Raw genomic sequence first — 7,167 nt, 5'->3', positions numbered from 1 at the left:
TGATGTCATATGATGTACGAAATATAGTTGGTCTTTTTCAAAGTTTTTTTGTTGAGGTCGATTACAGCTCTTTCGAGGGATCCTTGTAGTTTGCGCCGCATGACGTATTAAATCCGCATTTTCGAAAGTCTATTTTTGCTTTATTCGCAAGTTTCCTTTGAAATTGTCCTCGAAGTAGTTTCTGACTCATATAAACGAAACGCTTAATCTATCCATATTAAAAAAAATTAGTTAGTCAACATCAGTTTCACTTAAAATCAAAAAATAAATAAAATTTTAACAAAAAGAAAAACCGACTTCAAACAAAACACTATTTTAAAACAAATAAAAATGCACTAAAAATAATAAAAATAATTGCATATTTTACATATTTTTTAGAGTCCTCCTAGGTAAAATGAAATGAAAAATATTAGATTACTTAAAAGTCGATTTACGATTAAATAATGTAGTTATAATTATTGTTATATTTGGAGTCGGTGTCAGCCAATAAAACCCTACAGTATATCTATCAAAAACAATACGAGAATACTTTAACAAATATGTTTTTTACAAATTACCTTTTACACAATAATATACTGGATCAATCAAGGGGCTCGTATCGCTTCTTTCTTTTGATTGTTGGGGTAAGGGCACCGTAGCTGACACCGGCTCCAAATATACCAATAATTATAACTACATTATATAATCGTAAATCGACTTTTAAGTAATCTAATATTTTTCATTTCATTTTACCTAGGAGGACTCTAAAAAATATGTAAAATATGCAATTATTTTTATTATTTTAAGTGCATTTTTATTTGTTTTAAAATAGTGTTTTGTTTGAAGTCGGTTTTTCTTTTTGTTAAAATTTTATTTATTAATTTCTGTATCGCGCTAGGCGCCCCCTAAGGCATTGCGCTATTGACGCTATCTGTTTCAATCTGATATAGTAAGTTAGTACGTGCTTAAATATAACGCATACAGCTTAGGAAGTCAAAGAATAAAAAGACCTTTGGAAGTATTTGATGACCATCTCTATGTGTTACTTTATATGCACATAAAATAAAATTGGAGTGTCTGTTTGTAATATTAAAATAATCGTTTTTTAATAAATGGATATGTAAACAAATTTGTCAATTTTAATCAGTCTGTTTGTTTATTCCGGCTAATCTCTGAAACGGCTTAACCGATTTTGGAGGGACTTTTACTGACTGATAGATAATCTAAAAAGGAGTAACTTTGGCTATAGCAATAACTTTTTTTTAATTCAAAAGCGCACGAAACCACTGGCAGTGCAATTTGTTAATAATAAAAACAATCATTAAATTATTAATGGCATGTCTGCAATTCCCATTATAGTCAATATGGGATTGTTTTAAATACGATAAGCATTCAATTTAGTTAACATACAATTGTAATGTTATACATTGCTAAACTAATATGTACATTTTTCGGGCAAACGATTCACGCCGTGTACTGAATACTGATTAATTTTGACTAATATTATCAACGCAAAAGTTTGTTTTTTTGGTACGGGCTTATTATTAAGCTGATTATCAAATATTAATGTACAGGAAAGGAGATATATATAACGAGCATTTAGGCATATATTCGTTATCAGATATGATGATATTCTAAATAAATGTCTCGTCGTTCACGTTCGTAATAATACTTATTATTCCTTTTTTTTCGCTGACGTGTGTTCTACATGGCCAGTCTGTACGATAAAAAAAAATCCTAATTAAACTTTTTGACGCTTCGACGTATATATATTATCTACATCTGATAGACGCAGGCGAAACCGCGAGCAAAGTCTAGTATTCTAAATTTGAATGATCCAAAAACAATCCCGAACACATCGCTCTACAAAATGTTTATTTATTTCATTCATATCGTTACCTCACTCTGAAGATCCGATCTGACCTAACTGTCCATTCCACCCCACTTCCAACGAAAGTAGAGGGGAAGACCATTAGCATTATGCGACGTCGGAACGAAGAATTCCATCCAGATGGAACGTGACTTTCTATTCGACAACGTGCGAAAAACGCGCTGTATCGTCGAATTCGCGCCAAAAGGACGCTACTGCTAACCTAAAAATCGACAAGAAATCCGACCGTTCTTTGCATAATATACAACTCGAGTGCCCAACGGCAATTTTTATGTAATACGCTGTAATAAACTGTTATGCAACTGCCATTTTGGCCTCATATTTTCGTCGGGTCACAATAGTCTCCGATCTGCTATGGCGGTGACCGTGTGCGTTTGAATTTGACAGTTTTGTGTTTTCTTTTTTTTTTTTTTTTACTAAGTGTCAGTGTTTTGTGTCAGTGGCTTTCAGCAAAAAGGATTTAATTAGGTGAGTGTTGTTTTTTTTATTGCGTCACGAAACTTACTGTTATTTATATTTCGATATATATATATTTTTCTGGGCTCTACAAACACGTCGTGAAAGTCGCCTAGGTAATGTTATGTGTTGAAGAGCCGAGGCATGCTATGAGATTTGATTACAAAATGCTTATTGCTCAATTTTTACCGGAATTCATCTAATGTTTAGTGATTGCGAAATCTTTTAACACCACTAACCCACTTTTGTTGATTTTACGAATATATAATTATTAACGCGTATATCAAAAGTAAAAGTAACGCAAAACGTAACGGTCAAGTGTGATGCGGTGCTGTAGTCGAGTGGTTTTTTTTTATTACGGAAAAAGAAATTGATTTTTTTCTACGTCTGAGTAATTTTATAAGAAAAAAAAAATCGTAAATGAACATTGATCAGTTTTACTGTTTTTTTTTTAAATTTTAAAGTATTTCACTACAAATTTATTTCAATAGATTTGGTGCAAAACGAATAACTATTGAAAGAAAAACAAATTTTTTTTGATGAATTTTGAAATGTCAAAAAATAAAAATATATATACGGTTACAATCTAGTAATTAAATACTGTTTTAATTTGTTTCACAATAGTTTTACAGTAATTCAAATGCAGATTCTTAAATATTATAATATAGTCTGTTGTATTTTAAAGTAGGTCACTACGGATCTTTATCTGACTGGATGAGGCTGTATGCTTTAATACTTTCTCTCAATGACAAAAAAAATAAATGTTTATTATATCTTATATTACAAACATTACGCAAAATTTTAACGTAATAAATAAAATTTGTTTTTTAATTGATTTTAATTACAAAAAATAAGTTTGATTAAATTTCGAAAAAAAAATAATAATTCGTACGTTTTTTTTAAATTAAAATAAAATTATGCTATTATGAATATCCGAACAATATATTAATAATAGGGTTTCAAACCGGCGACCCATTTCACTAACCTTGTAAGGTACGCACGCATACCGAATACTTAGCATTAGTTAACAACTTAAACTGTGAACTTAATAGTTTGTTACAAAATTCTGTTACGTTATATATAATATATGTAATTAGATTATATAAATTTTAAATGTATGGATGGTTTATGCAAACCCTATTTTGTCGTTACATATATATTCAAAATTGAATATTAATTGTTTTTTAAATTAACATTTTTTTAAAGGACAGATATTTATAAATAATACCATGTGCACTAAAATTGTTACAATTTCGGAAAGATAATTATTCTTCGATTTTAATATATTCCCTTTTAATTACATATATCGTAAGTTATTTTTATATAATTATAGATAACGAATACAAAACAGGTTAAGCAGGAAGGCTCATAACTTGGTAGCCAAGGTTGGTGGAACATTGGCGATTGGTTCCAATGTCAGTGGGCACTAGTGACCACTATAGGCCTATTACGTAAAAAAGTTGTTTTGGCACGATTTTTTTTTCTTACATAAATTTTATCTGTGTTGGTAGGTTATGTTGGTTATGTTAGCGTTATCCAAGAGAAATGAGAAGTTATATGTTTTTATGTAGACCATAGTAATCAAGATTTTTACATCTTCAGTTCTTGATTGTATTTGTATTGACAGTGACTTCAATATAATGAAAAATAAATTTACTATGATGAAATAAGGTTGTACGTTATTTTAATAGTATCATATATAGACGACCTCCGTGGTCGACTGGTGTGTACACCGGTTTTTATGGGTACGCTACTCCGAGGTCCCGGGTTCGATTCCCGGCCGGGTCAATGTAGATTATCATTAGTTTTCTATGTTGTCTTGGTTTGGGTGTTTATGGTACCGTAGTTACTTCTGATTTTCCATAACACAAGTGCTTTAGCTACTTACATTGGGATCAGAGTAATGTATGTGATGTTGTCTCATATTTATTTATTATTATTATTGTATATAATTCGTACTAGTAGTCGCCCACGGCTTCGCTTGCATTTTAGGCTGTTGATTGACACGTGTTAAGCAAAAAAAGTTTAGTTCAAGATTACTCCATACGAGATTTCATCAAATTCGGGTTTGGTCGTTGAGTGACAGACAAACAGAGTTACTTTTACATTTATAATATAAATATACATTACTATTAGATGAATGATTGAGAGCCTTTTTCGTTCACTCAAAGTGAAACATCTAAACAAAAGAAAATGATAATATTGACAAATTAATTTGTAAGTGAACTAATGAATATTCACTCGAGTGAACGTTCTTTAGAGTGAATGTATCGTTAATAACATACAATATATATAGTATATATGTAAGCATTGATTAAACTGGTTTAATTTGATTTAAGCGGATGTTTTTCAACCATAAGTATAACCGTTTACCCGTGTATCGTCAGTTTTTCGTCTTCGTCAGTTACCAGTTAAACATAACAAATATGAATTATTAAATCTTACTGTTTAAAATAAGGTACAAGATATATTTACACATATATAAATATATCTTAGTGTACAGCAAAAAGTTTACAAATGAAAGGATACAGAATATACAATTGAAAGTGAAATAAAATCTTAAATATAATATGTAAATAAAAACAAATTTAATTACATTTATTGTTGTGATATTCGTCCTCTGTCAATTTAAATAAAAGTGTTATTTACTAACTTATATACTATACTTGACTTAATACAAAAGTGGTCTAATGAAAAGAGATTTATTTAAGTGTCAACTCTGCAACGTTTACTTACAATAGTTTACGTCTAAACATAATTTGTCTAAGAGAAAAATGATATCTTTCAATTAACTTGAATTGATACTCTACCACAAAAAATTAATTACATCAACTAAAATAATATTGAGTAAAAATTAACGCATACAGTGAAAATATGTAGCATAGTTATTTCTATGTTTTAGGATAGAGTGGGGAGGTGTTATTGTTTTTTACAAAGCATATTTAAAACGTCACGATAATCGGTTATGGTATTATAAAATAATTTAAATAGATATAAAGAATCATTTCAAACGTTACTAAAACACGATACATAAATTAAAAAATATATATATATTTCGTAATGTAATTCGCAAAACAAATTCGAACGTAACACTTAAACGAGGCCAAGTTCATAGTGTGCGCAGGCGCAGATTTCACTTGTTTCGCAAGCGGAGCAAGCCATCGAATCGGATTCCAAAAGTATTATATATTTATCTTTAGTTGGATATATGAATATTAACCCAATAACACAAACGAATTAATATACTTATATGACAGTTAATATGTTATACATTTCCGGTATAATTTCAAATGAAATTGATTATATTATTATATGTATATTGATGACGGCACAGCTTGGGAATGAGATGATCGCTTCCAGGCTGTTTCAAATAACAAAAGTATGTTTGTAAAGTAAAGTAAAGTAACAGCCTGTAAATTTCCCACTGCTGGGATAAGGCCTCCTCTTCCATTAAGGAGAGGGCTTGGAACATATTCAACCACGCTGTTCCAATGCGGGTTGGTGGAATGCACATATGGCAAAATTTCGATGAAATTAGACACCTGCAGGTTTCCTCACGATGTTTTCCTTCACCGTCGAACACGAGATGAATTATAAACACAAATTAAGCGGTGCTTGCCTGGGTTTGAATCCGCAATCATCGGTTAATATGCACGCGTTCTAACCACTAGAATGAAATTAAAAAAAAAAGTTTCCCGTTGAGTTTCTTTCGCCGGCTCTTCTCAGGTCTGAGGTGTTAAATTCCGAACCGGTGGTAAATTTTTTAACTATCAATAAGAAAGTGTAATCACTTTGAATTTGACTCTATACTTTATCTGACTTTATCTGTTCTGAATTCATTAGTTTTCTATGTTGTCTTGGGTCTGGGTGTTTGTGGTACAATCGTTACTTCTGGTTTGAATCAGAGTAATCTATGTGTTGTTGTCCAATATTTATTTATTTATTCAATACTTTTACAAACGCTTTTGAATCGTCTTTAACAGGACCAAATACTGTGATAAATCCTATAAATTCTGTAATTGCTACGAAAGAAATAAAGAAGAGGAATATTCTTTGTTTTCCTCATACACATATTTATTCAATTATTTATAGGTACACAAACAGAATACAATCATACCACTACAATTATAAGATAGATTGCTTTTCTAATTATTTAGATATTCGGTTCAAATCGAATAAAGTATAAGGATGAATTTACCTTTACTTATTCTATGCAGTTTCATTATTCAGCTATTTTGGATACTACTAAAAGTTTTAGTTTAATACAATTCTTAATTTCTTTATTTATAATTTATTATTAGCATTCTTGCCACCATTCCACGCGGTCAAGATTTATACAGTAACTAGTTTAATTAATATTTGTATCTATATATTTAAGCATTTAATGTTGTTAATTCTTATGTTAATAAATGTTGTAAGTTTATTTATAATATAAAACTATCACTTAATATACGTATCCTTCATTTTTCTTTGATTTCACTGACATAGTTCCGATAATAGTTTTGTCGATAAAACGCCATGTTTTCGCAAATCCATATTGAGTATCATAGTTATTATTATTATCATTATTCAAGCTTACTGCTTATAATGTTCTGTTTATAATTCATCTCGTGCTCGACGGTGAAGGAAAACGTCATGAGAAAACCTGCAAAAGTCTAATTTTAGCGAAAATCTGCCACGTGTGGTGGAATATGCTCTAAAGCTTCTTCACAAAAAATGGTCTTAGGATAGCTGTGGGAAATTGAAAGGCTGTTATTGTTGTTGTTAATCAAGCTCTCGACCAATGGATATCGCGTCAATTCGCTGTCAAATTTTGTTTATTTGGCTTTTGTCCTCTTGAA

General features: G+C 30.3%; 1 protein-coding gene across 1 annotated transcript in view; it reads left to right on the top strand.

Annotated features, from left to right (window-relative positions):
• Nucleotides 1–1,985: 1,985 nt before the first annotated feature.
• Nucleotides 1,986–7,167, top strand: part of LOC124542036 (fatty acyl-CoA reductase wat-like) — a 48,192-nt gene continuing 43,010 nt past the window's right edge. The window contains exon 1 of the mRNA XM_047119990.1: nt 1,986–2,338. The gene's annotated coding sequence lies outside the window, so the exon portion shown is untranslated. The remainder of the gene's footprint in view (nt 2,339–7,167) is intronic.

The sequence above is a fragment of the Vanessa cardui genome, chromosome 29 (genome assembly GCF_905220365.1).
Source record: "Vanessa cardui chromosome 29, ilVanCard2.1, whole genome shotgun sequence".
In the NCBI taxonomy this organism is placed as follows: domain Eukaryota; kingdom Metazoa; phylum Arthropoda; class Insecta; order Lepidoptera; family Nymphalidae; genus Vanessa; species Vanessa cardui.
The sequence above is the reverse complement of the archived record's forward strand: the minus strand, read 5'-3'. Positions and strand labels throughout refer to the sequence as shown.